Consider the following 18,953-nt stretch of genomic DNA (forward strand, 5'->3'; position numbering starts at 1 on the left):
CTGAAATATAAAAATTGTTGAGAGTTGATTATCTTTAACCGGGAAAGAATGAGTCTGCCCATGATGTTGGGTCTAGGGATTGAAAGAAATTGACAACTTTTGACCCACCCATCTCTATGATTTGGGTAATTGTCAAATCAAAATTGTAACCTGTGCTTATACTTTATTGACGAAGGGCGAATCGAAATGCTTTAGCACCACCAGGAAACAACTGACCAAATTGAGTGAAAATTTTATCCCAACCGTCTGATTTTAGTATGATCTTTTCACTACTTTGGATGATTCTATTAGAAATTTCATAACTAAATCCTAAACTACAAAGACAAAAATGAAAAAAATAGTCAACAAAATGTATAATATATAAAGGAAAACAAAACAAGTATGGTACATTTTGTATAATATTTTGTAAAATTTGTTATGTTTTCAGTAAATAAAATATTTAATTTTTGAAAAGACGTTTTTTTTATTATGTAATGAAATATTAAACATGAACAATAAATAAAGCATTATTTAGGAAACAAAACAAGAATTAGTAAAAAAATAGTGTACTACAACTACATAATAACCAGACAACAAATATGTGTTTTGTTTAATAAAAAACAAGTAATGTTTTGTCAATATATTGTATTCCAGAATCTGTTAGAATAGAATGGTAGGAAATCTAGTTTGGATCGGAAGATGAAGATAACAATGATGAAAACATAGGTTTTATCTAAAACTTAAAACTGATAGATAATAAAAATGAACTAAAAAGAGGGAGATGATGAAAACATAATCTAAGAGATGAAAGGAAAAATCGATTTGTAAATGACGAATACACATATGATGCATCTTAGAGAGAGAAAACTTATAATAATGAAAGAATGAAGATGTTTAAAGATGATACTGATTAAAATCGTAAAAGGAAGGAGATGATACCGGTTCAGATGAAAGAATGAAGATGTTTGAAGATGATGATGAAGAACAACATTACATTGATTTGGGATTCAACTATTCTAAGCAGCTGAATTAAGTTCTTCTCATGGATACAAAACTGACGATTTGATGATGGAGAATCAAATATGGATAAAAGATGGTGGAATAGAGTGGAAGAAGATTCGGAACTTCAGAAATGGAGAAACGATAACGGTTTATGTTATTATGAAATAGATTTCGGTTTTAGAGAGAAAATAAAGAGTTTCGGTTATGGTGAGGAGATTGGAGAGAGAAAATGGGAGATAAAAAAGAAAATAGAATTTTGGGAATTGATATTCAAAAGAGGATAATATCTTATATATAAGGTCATAATGGGTATTATGATTAAATATGAAACCTAGATATGTGCGTTTTCTATAAAGATGGACCTATTTGGACTAGATTTTCATTTTAATTAAAATTTTGGCTTAAACTCCCATATTAGGGTTAGGGTGGACTAAAAGTGGGTTTAAGTGTAGATTTTTGGACTATAAACCCAAAAATTAGTAATCAGACTAACTGCCCTAGATGTGAGGCTACTGAAACTCCTGAACATGCGCTGCTTCATTGTCAATTTGCCAGACATATATGGTTTTGTTTCAATGTTTTTTCTACCAATATTATTTCTATCCCAGAATGGATTACTTAATGGAAAGATTTAGTTAATATTTCATGCACTGCTAATGATATACATTTTGCTACTATATTAAGGTACATCTGGAAAGCTCGATGTGATCATTGCTTTCAAAACACTATTAATCTTCCTTCACAGCTGATTAATCGGATACTTGCTTTCCCACACATTCAAGGTAACCCCAACACCATAACCAAGCAGTTACGGATGATCAAATGGGCCCCTCCTAACGATCCGCATCTCAAAATTAATACAGATGCATCATTTACTGACATTAAGAGTTGTATTGGTATAAGCTTTATCATCCATAATCGTCAGGCTTAATTCATAGAAGCCAAAGCAACAACACTCAAAGCTTGAACCAGTGAAGTTGGTGAAGCAAAAACTATTTTATTCAGAGTCTGATGGGCGGCGGCTAATGACTACAAGCATACAATTATAGTAAGTGATAATAAAAATTTGATCCAACACTTGCATAAATCGAAAATAAGATACAATGACAGTCGACAAATCATATTCAACAAGTCAAGAATCTCATTCCGCAGTTCAGCAGCATCAAGTTCTCTCACATCAATAGATCAGAGAATAACCCAACAGACAAGCTAGCAGAATGGGCCAGGAAGAAACAAGACAATAAATTTTCGAAATACATTTCTAATTTCATTTCACAGTTATGTTGTAATCGTACTCTTCGCTATTAACTAATATTTCCTTTCAAAAGAAAAAAAGAACAGGGAGCATTACTAGTGGAAAAATAGAGTATCCTATATTCCTATATATATATATATATATATATATGCCTATATATATATATATAGGCTAACTACTGCCACATCATCTTATAGATATAATTTGAGTTAACTTTTCCAATATTACCAATTTGTGTAAGAAAAATCAAAATCGTGTACATGGGACTCAAAGTTTCTAAAATTGAGTGTAACATCATATATGCTCTAAGAATGTCCTAATCAAAATATAGATTTATACCATTAGAAAACCATATTTGGTAACTATTTTCTTCTATTAAACTTAGAAGTGACCTGTATTTAAAGTTTTTAGATATTGTTATTGGAAAATGGAAATACAAATAAAAGTAAAGTATAGTTATTTGCGAACCGTATAATAACTAGTATACGTCGATTGAAACTGGCAGAACTGGAGTGATTGATGGGTTTATTGGAGCTAGGGCACGGGTCTATTGGAGGTAGGGCAACCCATGGGTTTTCAGGTCCTTATATATATGGCCACGTTCGATAGTGAGTCTCAATTGATACTTGGCACCTAAGATTTTTAGAGTTTTCTTAGTGTCAGTTGGAGATGCTCTAAGCATGTTATTACTGAAGGGACCCAATGTTAGATGTTGACAACATCCCTGGTACACGCCGACTTCATGAGCACTTTGAACTATTGGCCCTTAAGCGGACCGTCAGTGATAAACTCGTGAGCTTGTTGTTAATGGCAATATTGTGGGCTTAATGGCATAAACCTAGAATCTCGAGCAACATGACCTCCATTGATATATCATGGGTAAGTGCACAAATGTACATGAGGCTGAAAACCTAGCTATTATTGGCAATGTTGTGGGCTTTAGTGAAACACAAATAGATTTGTTAAATATTATTGCATTTTTGTTGAATAAGAGCCTGATGCTGCCACAAAATTATGGCTGAAAGTATCCATTTATTTTGGGTTGTAACAACATAAGATTTTTTTTTCGTGCTCTTTTCCCTAGCGATTATCTTCGGCAAGAAACTCCCAACCTTGACTTTTGTATTTTGTTTTAATTTTTAACATTTCTTCGTTTAACCAAAATAAACTCTCAAATTAGTGAATTGAGCAGATAAAGATTTTCAAAATACAGATTAGGCACCAAAAGGGGATTAAGCAACAAATTTATATTAAGATTATATAAAGAAGAAAAATGATGAAAATAAGATATTCCATCAAAAAAAGAATAATTAATCATTCATGGACCATCTTTTGACATCTTGAGTATAGATATAATCAGTATGATCCAATATAATAGATTTCCTCATCATCAAACATTCATCTCTCTTCACTGATATTTTTAAGCTTCGGCATTCATATTTGATATCACTACTATTACTTCCCTTTCGTTCTTCTTAAAATCAACCACCATTTAAGAAAATCAGATAAAGATAATTAAGAACTGAAATTTTTTCTTGATCAATAAAATAGAGAAAGAAGAGGCAGAGGGAAAGTAATTGAGCATACCATTGATGGTGAAACATTAGGAGTATAGGGAGGTGGTGGTTGTGGGTCAGATTCCGGCGGGATTAATGTGATGCTGGTGGATGTTGTTTTAGTTTGAAGAAAAGCTAGGGTGAAGAAAAAGACTGAAGCAGAAGATCTTCATCTCTTCTACTATTCTGTTTTTCTTTTTTGGAAATCAAACTTCATTGAAAGGCCAAAAGGCTAATGAGAATTACATCATGAAGTTTAAAATAACAAAGACACAACCAAAATTTGACAAACAAGACAAGTTATGCCCACTTGGGGTGCCTCTAGAGCTGCCTCATCTAACTGGTGGGCTACTTCTGGTACACCACCACTAACTATCTTAGGGTAGTTTTATAATCGATGCTTCTTTCACCTTCTTCTCTTCTCGCCGTCAACCGTGGCATGCAGATCTCCGGTTAGCGCCTCTGATTCCGGTACATCGGTAGAGAGAGTTGTAAGTTGATGAAGAAACTCCCAATAGTGGTCTATGATTAAAACACTCGGTCCTGAATAAAAACGAAAATAACAAAAGGTCCAAAAGACCAACAAAACAGGCCCTAAAGAACAACAAAGAAACATAACCTTTATTGTACTAAGTAAATAGAAAACTAGTAACTCTCTCTTCTCCCTTGCTTCGCATTACTCACTGGATCAATCTTTGATTCCATAATACCACCATATGAATGAACCAGTTGTCACTCTGTAATAAAGAAAAACTTTCACCGAGAGCATCACCGGCGCCACCACTAGAATCCGACTATCTCCCCAAAAAATCAACGTCACCACCAAAAGGCAGGTGCCACCACCACCAAACATTAGAGAGAGAATTACCGTGAACACCTAGATCTAGTTTTCTAAATCAAAGGCCTTGATCCTATTCTATAATGACAACATTAGAGAGAGAATCACCATGAATGAGGCTTCTATGTCTTCTTCCTAATCTCTCTCTACCTCTACCATAAGATGGTAATGGAACAATTGGAGGGCACTCCTCTGGAATTTGGGAACCTAGAATAACAACACCAGATTCCAAAAAAAGGGTAAAATTACTACCAGTAACCCATTTTCCTTTTTTGGAACAAAAAGTTGTGATCCTCCTATATCTTCCTATCTTTTCAAATACTCTATAGCTTTTCTAAAAACTTCTGTATTTGAACTATACCCATCTCAAATCCCTCCAAAATCAGTAATCGACATAACCACCATCTTTCTTCATGGTTGTTCCCTGAAAAACAAAGAACAACTCTGTGGGTCGGGCGGAAAACTTGATTTTGAATCGAAAACAACCCATATTAGAAAACTTGAATTTGTTGAAATCTGAAGGAGAGAAACCGCTATAAGAGTAAGAATCACGAGGACCAAAACCCACGACTTGAATTGGGAAAGAAAGTAGTAAAAAACAGAAAAAAAGAAGCATAAAAGAGGAAAATCCGGCGAAAGAAAACCCCTTCGCAGGAAAAATTAGATCTCAAACTCTCTTTCACTCTCTAGGAAACGGTTATGCAGAGCAAAGTGGTTAAAAAAGGAGCTACTATTATGTTTTTAATACAAAGTAACTAGTAGTTTTGAAAAGGATGAGAGCAAAGGGTCCATATATAAACTATGTACATAGGCCTAAGGATCCCCTGCCAAACAAAAATGAGGAGAAGAGAGTCTAAAACTCAAGTTTGGAGAGTGCCTAAAAGTTTCAGAGTGGCCAAAAATCACACTTTTGTGTAAGCGAAGAGTTGTCCATTTTAGTACATAAATTTGATTGAATGTAACATATAACCCGTTGTGTGCAGTATATTTTTCTTATTGAACATATTGTTAAATGCATTGTGGATCCATATTATGCATTTTACATTGTGTCTAACTTCAGATTTTGTTTGTTAGAACACTTCAGTTGTGCATAAAAGTGGATGCACATTGTATGAAAGTTGATACACAACTTCTAAAAGAGGAAACACAATACATAAACGCAAATGTATAATGCATAAAAGAGAATGTTTTGTGCATCTTCAAATGAGGATAGGTCTGTTGTTCCTCTGGTTATCAATCGATAAGTTGATTTGTCTCTGTTTTGTCTTGGTTAAGATAGAGTTTCCTTTCTCTAATTTGTAGAGAGATAGACTGTAAGAGAATAATGATTTATCAGTATTCCTTCTTTCGGATTAACCGAGTTAGACAAACGTGAATGTAGTCGAGGCGAGAATAAATTCTCTTTCCTTAAGACATTTTACACCCCCGTAACAGTACCAAACGTTAGGGTGTTGATGGGCCTAAAAAGTTTCCTAAATAGGTCACCACCCGCAAGTATACAGGCGTCAAGTAATAGTTCCGGTAAGACCGGTTCGTTTCTAAGAGACTAGTTAAACTAATTCTAAAACTAGGAAGTAATAAGATTTTCTTTTCAAAATTGGTTTTTGGTGATTAAAGAATAAAATACGAAAACAAAAGAAAAATAAATACAAATGATACAATGAACTCAATGGAGGAGAGGATCTAGGGTTTCTGGAATCCACCGAACAACTCACTTTTAAACACACGAAATCAACTGACTAACACTCTCGTTTTATAACTCAGAATTTCGGATAATGAACTATCCTGATTCCGGGAGATGTTTTCGATAAAATCGATTTCTTTACTCATAAAATTGTAATTGTCTCATTTTGAAAAATAAATCTCTAAACTACAATCTATCAATTAATAAGTATGCACCGTCAAATGATTTAACCTAAGCACGATTCATCAAATCTGAAAGCATAGACAGTGAAAAGAAAATTGATTTAACAAAAGAACTTAAATATTGAAGCACAGTCAGAGAATTAATCAATTCAAAATATGTTCTAAAAGATCGAATATTTGGTTTCATCATCAACCCTAGATAGAGAATTAGTTAATCATAATACGAGATTAAAGTACATATAAAGAGTAAAAGAGAAATAGGGAGAAAACTAAACTTTCGCTGGAAATGATTTCCTGTCTGCAGCCAAACGCACCCCTAAGGGAGAAAATTTCCTTTTGTTTTTACTGTTTGCAGACAAACAGACCCTTAGGGAAACCGGTTTTCTCGTCCTCTCGGAAATATTTTCTCTGTGGGAAAATTATTTTCCCAACCGTTTTCTTGTCTTCCCCACTTGAATTCCTTCTCTAACTTTCTTTAATCTCTCTCTTTCTCTTATAACCCTTTCTTTCTCTCTTTTTATCCAATATAAATGAAAAGAATAAAACTATATTAATGAAATCAATCAAAATAAAACAAGTTTTATAACATAAACTTCTCACTGTTTCTCTCTCTCTCTCTCTCTTCAACAACTCTCTCTATTTCTCTCTCTCTCTCTCTCTCTCTAATCTTTCTTTTCTGGTTGAGCTAAAGAGAAGATGTCTCCCATAACCGAGATACCCTTTACTCCTCCTTTGCTCTCTGTTTTATGTGAGAGCTGATCACCCCTAGCCGACCTTCTCCATCTCTCGGTTTCCAGAAGAGAAAGAGATTTCTTTCCTTCTCCATCTCTCGGTTCCCAACTCACACTTCAGTAAACTTTCTCCTAAAGATTGAGAAGAAAGAAAGAGAAAGATTCAATTTCCAGCCTTCTATATAAAGACTCAATTCTCTCTCTCTCTCTCTCTAACATGTACCTTCAATCTCCCTTCATTCCATTTCTCTATCAATCTCTATAATCTCTTGAAATACCTCTTGTTGACATTTGTTACTAAAATCAAGAATATATGGTAATGGATTAATTACCGTATATTCTTGATTACCATATATTCTTGATATCCTTGCTCACAAATCACCAATATATTACCACATTATTTGTTACTAGATATATTTTTCTCAATAAGGATATAACTATCCTATATAAGAAGTGTAATGTCTCAATAGAAATAATATACAGAAACAAATTTCTTCTCTTCTTTTTTCTCTTCCTTCTTTCATTGGTGTTCAAACATGGTATCCGAGCCAAGTTTACTATGAGAAAAAAAGAAGAAAAAAAAACCCTCCAAATCATAGATCCATAGTATTATTCAAAGAAAAGAAAAAAAAACTCAAATCCTAACCCTTTTCTATATCAAAACCAAAACTAGATTCTTTTCTTTCTTTCGAAGACCATAATATCAATCAAATCCCTTAGAGATTAAAAAAAAAAGGAGACATAAAGAAGAAGATACAAAAGGACCTCAGAAGATATTGTTCAACTTGTTGCAGAGTTATCCCTTAGCATCTTCAGAGTTCAACCAATAGTTTGTTTTTTTTTTCTTTCTCGATTGTATTTTCTTTAGTAATTTTTTTTTTAGTCGAATATGAAGACATAATCACCATTACTAGTTGATATTCAATAGCAAAACATATGATATCTTGGATGGGTGTCTAAAAACATGAAGAATCTAAAACAACAAAAGTAAGAAATTAAAAAAAAACCTAATTCATTCTTATCTGATTTACTGTTCTTCCTCAGTTACAGATCCACCTTCCTTCTTGTTGTGCTTCTTTGCGTACCTCTGGTTCCTCAAGAACTTTTGGTCCATCCCTTTGGTGGAAGTGTGTCTGTGCCTCTTTGGTTTCTTGATCCCATTTCTATGGGCTTTGTGTGACTGGTTATGAGCTGTGTGATTCTTCGACTTGGCCATTTTCTCTGACGAGAGGAGGTTTCTGCCGGCTTGGCGCAACGAGTTAGGGTTTTTTCTTTCTCGATTGTATTTTCTTTAGTAATTTTTTTTTTCTCTTTCTATCCTTGATTTAATAAGTATATCCACCATATATAAGGAAAAAAAAAGGAAAAAGAAAAAGGGAGAAAAAAAAGTAAAAGAAAAACAAAAATGAGTGACTCCCATATCCCAGTTGTTATTCAGTCAGAAGGTGCTTTTAATATTGGTGTTCTACTTACTGAAACAAATTATGATATCTGGTCACAACTAATGGAAATGCATATTGCTGAATGAGAAAAATTGGCTTACATCATGGGTACCACTACACAACCTACTGAATCTGATAAAGGTTATGATAAGTGGTATGCTGAAAATCAAAAAGTGAAACGCTGGCTTTTGATGTCTATGTCTCCTGATATCATGAAACGTTACCTTCGTATACCTACTGCGCGAGAAATTTGGAAAGCCCTCTCTACTGCATTTTTTGATGGTAATGATGAAATACGGGTCTATTCACTTCATCAACAGGCATTCTCTGCTAAACAAGGGTCTAGATCTCTCTCTATCTATTATGGCGAAGTCACAGAAATCTTTAGAGAACTGGATCACCGTGATAAAGTGGTCATGAAAGATCCAGATGATGTGACAATATACCACAAATCCATTGAACGGATCCGGGTTCATATTTTTCTTGCAGGACTAGATAAAAGCTTAGATCAGCTTCGCCGTGAAATTCTACGACATGATCCTCCTCTGAGCTTGGAGGCATGTTATTCATTAGTTCGTCGTGAATCGGTTCGAGCTACAACTCTAAATATAGATAGTGACATTTCTGATGCTTCTGCTATGCTTTCACAACATCGACCACCACAATCATCTCAAGATCGGTCAAAATCCGTCAACTACAAAAATTCTCATAATTCTGAAAAATCTAACTTAAAATGTACTCATTGTCATCAAACAGGGCATTTGAAGAATCGTTGTTTTGAACTTATAGGCTATCCTGACTGGTGGGATCCTACAAAGCACCGGAACGCCAAAAGGCCTTCTACTACTGCTATTGCTCAAACAAAACAGGATCACACACCTTCAACGTCTTCCGCATTAATCACCACTACTACAACTGAAGGTACGGTTTTAAACACCTCTTCACATGTTTCTAATAATGCATGGATAATTGATTCCGGAGCAACTGATCATATGACATTTGATGTCGGACAAGTCACAAACTTTCGATCTTCCTCGCAAAAATCTGTCTCCACAGCCAATGGGCATACCACCTCAGTACTTGGGGAAGGATCATCCCTTCTGACTAATACTTTACATCTTGATTCTATCTTAGTTGTTCCTTCTTTAGATTATAATTTATTTTCTGTCTCTCAAATTACTTCTACTTTATCATGTATTGTTATTTTTTGGCCTAATCATTATGTGTTTAAGGATATTCAGACTCGACAGACGATTGGTTATGGTGTTAAGAAGGGGAAGCTCTACTATTTGGATTTGGAGTCAGAGCATTCTAATCGACTACAACATGCATTGGCTATTGAGACCACTAATTCCCATAAGAGACTAACTGAAATAAAGCTATGGCATCGACGACTCGGTCATGCCTCATTTGGTTATTTAAGAAAGTTATTTCCTAATTTATTTACAAATTTAGATGATTCTTCTTTTAAATGTGATGTGTGTGAACTTGCGAAAAGTCATCGCACTTCATACCCTTTGGTTTTGAATAAAAGTCCTCTTCCTTTTATGGTAATTCATTCTGATGTTTGGGGACCCCAAAAATTCCCCAGCCTAGGAGGGACACGTTGGTTTGTTACTTTCATATATGATTGTACTAGGATGACTTGGTTATGTTTGATGAAGTCTAAATCTGAGGTTAACATGTTGTTTCAAAAATTCTATAAAACCATTGAAACACAATATAATGCTCGAGTTCAGGTGTTACGTAGTGACAACTGTGGTGAATATCGTGACGCCCAACTTCAGAATTTTTTGGATTCTAATGGCGTCATTCATCAAACCACCTGTCCAGAACACCACAACAAAATGGTGTAGCTGAACGCAAAAATCGCCACTTATTAGAGGTTGTTCGTGCTTCCTTGATTGAGGCTCACATGCCTTTATGTTACTGGGGAGAAGCTCTTCTTTCTGCTGCATATCTCATCAACCGTGTACCATCACGATCTCTTAATTTCAGCACACCATTTGAGACACTTTCTAATGCAGTTATTGCTCCAACGGTATCTAATTTACCTCCTCATGTCTTCGGTTGTGTTGTTTATGTTCACACCCGAGCAGAAAGTAAGTTAATGCCACGCGCTCTAAAATGTGTCTTTGTGGGATATGCCCTTCATCAAAAGGGTTACCGGTGTTACCATCCTCTCACCAAACACATGTTTGTTATTTTAGATGTCGTCTTTAATGAAGAAACTATGTATTTTGCTAAGTCTGAATCTCAGGGGGAGTGTTTTGAGGAAATTCAGACTTTAGAATATAATCTTGAGAATAATGAGGTAGGAATTTCTGACCAAATGGTAGGCAATTTAGAATTAAGTGGTCAAGATACTTGTGACCTTGAGAACAATGAAGTAGAAGTTACTGACCAGTTAGTAGGTCATTTGGATCAACATAATCAAAATTCAGATGTGAATGGTGACGACTTGCTAGACACAGTGAATACAGAAGAAAATGAACCAGAACAAAATGATCAAGTCTTGAATCATTATGATAATGGGCATCCAGAAAGACAAACAGTTCCAGAAAGCGAGTCCGAGATTTTTTCTACCAATACACAAAGTCAATCATTGCGAGAGGAGGTAAATTCTTCGACACCTGAGCCATTCCGGAGACAGTTGCCAGAACGTGTCAATAGAGGTATGCCAAAAACTTTATATGAACCTCAATTGTCTAGTAAAGTAAAATATCCCATGAGTCACTATGTATCTACTCATCATTTATCAAAAAATAATCAATCATTTGTCAATCAGTTATCTGTTGTAGCTATACCTAACAATGTGCAGGAAGCATTAACTGATCCTAAATGGAAAGCAGCAATGAATGAAGAAATGACATCTTTACAAAAGAATAAAACCTGGGAATTAGTAGATCTTCCTACCGGGAAGAAGACAGTTGGATGTCGGTGGATCTTCACCGTAAAATATAAAGCAGATGGTACAGTGGAACGTTTTAAAGCCAGATTAGTTGCAAAAGGATATACACAAACATATGGGATTGACTACACTGAAACATTTGCACTTGTAGCGAAAATCAACACTGTCCGAGTTTTATTATCCTTAGCTGCAAATTTTGATTGGCCATTACAACAATTCGATGTAAAAAATGCATTTCTTCACGGTGAGCTATCTGAAGAAGTATATATGGATCTTCCACCTGGATGCATGATAACTGAAAAGCAAAAACAGAAGGTGTGCAGACTAAAGAAATCGTTATATGGACTAAAACAATCGCCTAGAGCTTGGTTCGGAAGATTCACTAAATCTATGACAACATTTGGATACAGACAGAGCAACTCAGATCACACACTATTTCTAAAAAGGCAACACAGAAAGATTACTGCACTTATTGTTTATGTAGATGACATGATAATAACTGGCAACGATCCAAAAGAAATGAAGGCTTTGCAAGAATACTTATCCAGGGATTCGAAATGAAAGACTTAGGTCCTTTGAAATACTTTCAGGGAATTGAAGTCTCTCGTTGTGATAAAGGAATATTTTTATCCCAAAGAAAGTATGCATTAGATTTATTACAAGAAACAGGTATGACTGCCAGCCAGCCAGTGGACACTCCATTAGAAGAAAATAAAAAATTGTGTATTGAGACAAATCAAGTGCCTGTCGACAGGGGGAGATACCAAAGACTTGTTGGAAGATTAATGTATCTCGGCCACACAAGACCTGATCTTGCATATGCTCTAAGTGTCGTCAGTCAATTCATGCATAATCCAGGAGAACATCATATGAATGCTGTTATGCGAATTTTGAGGTATCTTAAATCTGCTCCGGGAAAAGGAATTTTATTCTCCAAAAATACAAATAAAAGAGATATCAAAATTTATACTAATGCTGACTGGGCAGGAGCAGTTGATGATAGAAGATCAACTTCAGGATATTTTTCTTTCGTAGGGGGAAACTTAGTGACATGGAGAAGCAAGAAACAAAATGTTGTTGCACGTTCTAGTGCGGAATCAGAATATAGAGGAATGGCTTTAGGTATTTGCGAAGCACTATGGCTGAAAAATCTCTTACAGGATTTAGGGTACCCCCTAGAAGATCCTATCCAACTTTATTGTGACAACAAAGCAGCATGTGATATAGCTCATAATCCGGTTCAACATGATAGGACCAAACATGTCGAGGTTGATAGGTTCTTCATTAAAGAAAAACTTGACGAAAAGACAGTAGAACTTCCAAAGATTCGATCTGAAGACCAACTAACTGATATACTGATGGGCCTAGAAGGTTACCCTAAATAGGTCTACACCCGCAAGTGCACGGGTGTCAAGTTGTAATAAATTCCGGTAAGACCGGTTCGTTCCTCAGAGACTAAGTGAAATCTATTCTAAAATTAGGAAATATTAAGATTTTGAAAATGGTTTTGATTTTAAAATAAAATAAATAAAATATTAAAACGATTAAAAAGTTGAACTCAAATGGGGGAGAGGAGTCTAGGGTTTAGGATTCCACCACATAAAATCACATTCAGACCCAATAATTATCTAATCAACTCTCTTTTTTATAACTCAGAATTTCGGATAATGAACTATCCTAATTCCGGGAGATGTTTTCGTTAAAACCCGATTGATAATCACAAACTTGTAATTGTTGTATTTAGAAAAACAAATCTCTAAACTATTGACTATTAATCGATAAGCATACACCATCAAAGAATTTAATCTAAGCATGGTGTATCAAACTAAAAATATAGACAATGAAAAGAAAACAAGTTTAACTAACTAAAACAACTTGAACTTTTAAACACAATCAAGAGAATTAATCGCACAAAAATTGATCTCTAAAAGCTTAAAAATGGGTTTCATCCTAGCCCTAGATGGAGAATTAGCTACCCATAATAAAAGATTAAATCAAATATGACAAATGAGAGAGAAAATGGAAGAAGAATGAAACTTTCTTACTGATTTTCCCTGTCGCAGCCAAACAGGCCCTAAGGGAAAACGATTTTCTCGTCTTCCCGGAAATGGATTCTCTGTGGGAAAATGGTTTTCTCGTCTTCTCCAACTCTCTTTCTCTTCTTACTCTTTCTTTCTCTTCTTACTCTTTCTGTTTCTGTAAAATATCTCTTTTCTTTACTTTTCAATCCAGAAATCAACTAACATAAACACATTAAAAGAGGAAGACTTCATTAAATTAGAAATAATCTCTCTCTCTAACAATCTCTCTCTGTTTCTGTTTCTCTTTGTTTGAATCTGTCCTCACTCTCTCTGTTTCTTTCTCTCTATACAATCACTCCTTTCTCTCACAAAAAGGAATAAAATACAAAGTAAATAACAGAAGAAGAAGATTAAGATGATGATGAACCAAAAATCTGTTTTTCCTTCTCTCTCTTTCTCTGATTTTTCTATCTTTAGTTGAGCTTTTGACCCCCAAAAATGAGATCCCCCTCCCTCTTTTCTTAACTCTGTTATATAGCCGAAAAGAAAGAGAAAATTCGAAAATCCTGTTCCAGCTCTTTCTCTCACTAAAACCAGCAACAAATCCTTCTCTGTTCCAATCTCCCTTATTGATTTCAATCAACTCCTTCAAATTAGCCACCCTGGAAATCTCTTTGATTTCTTTTTTTCTCCATATAAAATATCCGGAGTCTTTCTCTCTCTAAGAACATCCATTGAATCCAATCTTCAGAAATCTCAGACCAAATCTCCTCCTTTCAATCTTCTTAGTGTTTCTATACAAATCTTCCTCTTTCTGTTTTTATGAAAATGTATTCCAAAAATTGATTTAGGATTCCTTGATCACACTTTCTCTTTCTATATTCTCTACTGTAACCATTCAGCAGGGAAGAGAATGTTTCCCTCAAATTTTCGGTTACCAAGGACCAAATTTGGAAAGCATCCTGGCTGCCCATTACATAACAAAAGTCGGGGTCTTCCTTTTTTATCTCATCATTCTCACGTGGGACCCATTTGAACCAAATCAATTGGATGACATCACCACCCAATTCCAGTCTAAAAACCTATTCCTGTGGTTCACGTGGGGTCCATTTAAAGGGTCTTTGATAATTAATTTTAGGTTCCTTTAGTAATAACCCCTATAAACTAACTCATTTACAAAATCATCCCCAAATTAACTTTACTTGAACCGACTCATTTGCATATCAAATTAGACATCAATTTCCCATAATATTGGCTTCTTTGCATCTTTGAGCTATTCCTGAAAAATCAATTAACTCCATTAATTTTATCAACTTTGGAAATTAACAAACGTAAATTGACAATATATAATTGAGTTTTAACAAACTCATCAAACATCCCCAAACTTACATTTTGCTAGTCCTCGAGCAAAACAGAAAAATAAAACCAAACCTAACTCACCACTTTCGTAGGGAACCACGATTGCACTTAGCACGTGCAACAAGCCGTTAAACCTCTAGGTTACCCAAGAGGACGAGTTTTGTCTCGTGAGGGTTTGCAGTGAATATACCCACAAAATTCTAAAATCTCAAAAATTGCAGAAGGGTCTAAATATGATAAGGACTAAAAATGTTTATCCGGTAGATTTTCGAAAGTTAATAGAAATGAAATCCAAATCGACCAAACCATACAAATGCTAAAAATTCCTTCACTAGTAATCTAAACTCAAAGTGCACGTGACCAGCCAATATAAGTATCATTTCAGTTTTGAAAAGACAAGACCTTGATTACCTTCTCAATACATTTCGCCTCGACTACTGCCTTACGGTCATACACTCAAAAATTAAAGTCACTCAGAAATGGCTCACTCAATGTGCGAGTATGAGTATGAAAGAAAACTCGACATTACAAAAGACGGACTAAAATTTTCTTAAACGATCGATCTCATAGAAAGGAAACAACCACTAATACGGAATGGGGAAGCTAACCAACTCTTCTCACCTGATCTACTATCTAACCATGCTTCCTAGAGGTCGATAGACACTAATGAGGATATGACTAAAACTCCTGAGAACTCGACGTCTTCAAATCTTCAAGAACTAATTCAAGGGATAAATACTTAAACTAAACAAACACACACTTTTTCTCTTTCTTTTTTTTTTCTTTCATTTTTTTTTCCTCTTTTTTTTCCTTTTTTTTTTTTCTTTCAATACGCTTCTGGTAATAAAACTCACAACATACTTTCTTAACACTTTCCTTGGGTAAAATTCTCTCCATTTTGCTTCATGCCTTATTCTCAGGGTTCTAAATGATGAGGTTCCTATCTTCCTCTAGTTGACATTGTTTTCAAGTTTCTCGGACTACAAGAGAAAGGTTTACTTCCTGATGACATCCCTAGTGGTTGTAAAATTTGAACTCAAGAGATCAAATGAGTTCTTCTTTCAATATTGCGAGGTTGAGTAGCTCTTCATTCTACTCAGAATTAGCTCAGAAGAGATCACTCAAAACAACAAGAAAGGCTCAGAATCTCACATAGGTTAAGTCTCCACTAATGATCGATTAAGTTCTCTCAGAAAAGTCAACTCTTCACCTATCTAACACTCACATGGCTAGTGCACAGACAACTTCAAGACTCGAAATTCATGGAAAAACCTTTAGCAAATGGATAGTAAGACCAACTAGACTCTATAACTATTAACAAGTAAAAACAACTAGGCTCGCATTTTCAATCCAAAACTTTAAAAATTTTGAAAAAATTTTAAACCCTTTTGAATTTTTGAAATAAGGACTTAGCAAAAATTTCAGTCCCCTATCCCCAAACTTAAACCGAACATTGTCCTCAATGTTCTGAAGACTATGCAAAAAAAAATAACAGGGTGAAGGGAAAGATATTACCCGGTTCAGCGTCCTCTGCATGGGTTGCCTCCCAGAAAGCGCTAAGTTTAACGTCTTCAGCCAGACGAAACAGATGGTTCGAAAAATAGAAAAAAATTATACCTACTGGATTACAAATATGTGATCAACTGTAAACCAATAGTCGATACATTTGTGGGTCCACCCAAAACACAAAGTTTTCAGTGAACGATAGTCTCACATTTTCGTAACTTGGTGATAGTGTAAGTGAGACTATCAAGAAAGAAGGGCAATCCCCAAACTTAGACGACAATAAGGTCGTTAAGTTTGGCACCGCACTAGAGAGATCAAAAACCGGATAGAAGGGGTCATTATATTGATGATAGACATCGGGAGAGAGTGTTTCAAAATCTACACATGTATCTGAAAGACAAAATGCACAATTATATAGAGGACTATCAATGATACCCGGATTTAAACTAGGGTTCTCTAAAACAGGTACTTCGGGTTCCTTCAATGGAGAAACCCTACTATCAGACTCAAAGTCCCTAGAAGTCGGGTCGGATAGACATTCTGTAATCTCTTTTATCACGATGTAATCGGGGTCCTCTAAAAATTCTAGATCATCGTCTAAGTCAGACGGGTCATTACACTCATTTAACAAATTGGTCAACCATGATTCATCGTCCTTAAGCGAGTCAGGCGACTTCAAAGCAACAACCTCTCCATGTTGGGACCACGATCTATCCATCTCTCTTTCAATTTTTTTTTTTTTTTTTTTTTAACACGAAAACCGAGGAAGCACTACGAAGATCTTATGAAAAGTACCCACTAACAGGGGATTCGTGGGTGATTAGAGAAAGTTACCTCCCGTTCGAGACGGGCGACGACCTTTGCAGACGACCCGGGCCACTCTCCCCGCGAGTGTTCGAACCCGAGGCTTCGTTTTGGTTTTTCGGTTACAATTTAGCCCTTTAATTTAGGGTCAAAACTTTAATCCAAAAATAAAAACTAGAAAGTCTAAAGTCTCTCTCTCACCAAAAATAAATAAAAAAAATAAAACTGTAAATTTCTTCTTTTCGACTCCTCCTCCTTGTTTGCGTCTTCTCTTTCGCTCCTTAATGCCCTACACACCAAAAATAGAGAAGCAAGTCAAAGTGGCCAAAAATAACAACTTTCCAAGATTAGAACAAATTTAAAACATAGTCCCCGGCAGCGGCGCCAAAAACTTGATGGGCCTAGAAGGTTACCCTAAATAGGTCTACACCCGCAAGTGCACGGGTGTCAAGTTGTAATAAATTCCGGTAAGACCGGTTCGTTCCTCAGAGACTAAGTGAAATCTATTCTAAAATTAGGAAATATTAAGATTTTGAAAATGGTTTTGATTTTAAAATAAAATAAATAAAATATTAAAACGATTAAAAAGTTGAACTCAAATGGGGGAGAGGAGTCTAGGGTTTAGGATTCCACCACATAAAATCACATTCAGACCCAATAATTATCTAATCAACTCTCTTTTTTATAACTCAGAATTTCGGATAATGAACTATCCTAATTCCGGGAGATGTTTTCGTTAAAACCCGATTGATAATCACAAACTTGTAATTGTTGTATTTAGAAAAACAAATCTCTAAACTATTGACTATTAATCGATAAGCATACACCATCAAAGAATTTAATCTAAGCATGGTGTATCAAACTAAAAATATAGACAATGAAAAGAAAACAAGTTTAACTAACTAAAACAACTTGAACTTTTAAACACAATCAAGAGAATTAATCGCACAAAAATTGATCTCTAAAAGCTTAAAAATGGGTTTCATCCTAGCCCTAGATGGAGAATTAGCTACCCATAATAAAAGATTAAATCAAATATGACAAATGAGAGAGAAAATGGAAGAAGAATGAAACTTTCTTACTGATTTTCCCTGTCGCAGCCAAACAGGCCCTAAGGGAAAACGATTTTCTCGTCTTCCCGGAAATGGATTCTCTGTGGGAAAATGGTTTTCTCGTCTTCTCCAACTCTCTTTCTCTTCTTACTCTTTCTTTCTCTTCTTACTCTTTCTGTTTCTGTAAAATATCTCTTTTCTTTACTTTTCAATCCAGAAATCAACTAACATAAACACATTAAAAGAGGAAGACTTCATTAAATTAGAAATAATCTCTCTCTCTAACAATCTCTCTCTGTTTCTGTTTCTCTTTGTTTGAATCTGTCCTCACTCTCTCTGTTTCTTTCTCTCTATACAATCACTCCTTTCTCTCACAAAAAGGAATAAAATACAAAGTAAATAACAGAAGAAGAAGATTAAGATGATGATGAACCAAAAATCTGTTTTTCCTTCTCTCTCTTTCTCTGATTTTTCTATCTTTAGTTGAGCTTTTGACCCCCAAAAATGAGATCCCCCTCCCTCTTTTCTTAACTCTGTTATATAGCCGAAAAGAAAGAGAAAATTCGAAAATCCTGTTCCAGCTCTTTCTCTCACTAAAACCAGCAACAAATCCTTCTCTGTTCCAATCTCC

At 35.1% G+C, this 18,953-nt stretch overlaps 1 pseudogene; it reads right to left on the bottom strand.

Moving 5' to 3' along the window:
* Positions 1 to 8,208: 8,208 nt before the first annotated feature.
* LOC147543303 (large ribosomal subunit protein eL29z pseudogene) lies at positions 8,209 to 8,489 on the bottom strand (annotated as a pseudogene).
* Between the last annotated feature and the right edge of the window lie 10,464 nt (positions 8,490 to 18,953).

This window comes from Eschscholzia californica, unplaced genomic scaffold, assembly GCF_041429995.1.
Source record: "Eschscholzia californica isolate CP2 unplaced genomic scaffold, dmEscCali1.0.p SCAF_4, whole genome shotgun sequence".
NCBI classification, from domain to species: Eukaryota; Viridiplantae; Streptophyta; class Magnoliopsida; order Ranunculales; family Papaveraceae; genus Eschscholzia; species Eschscholzia californica.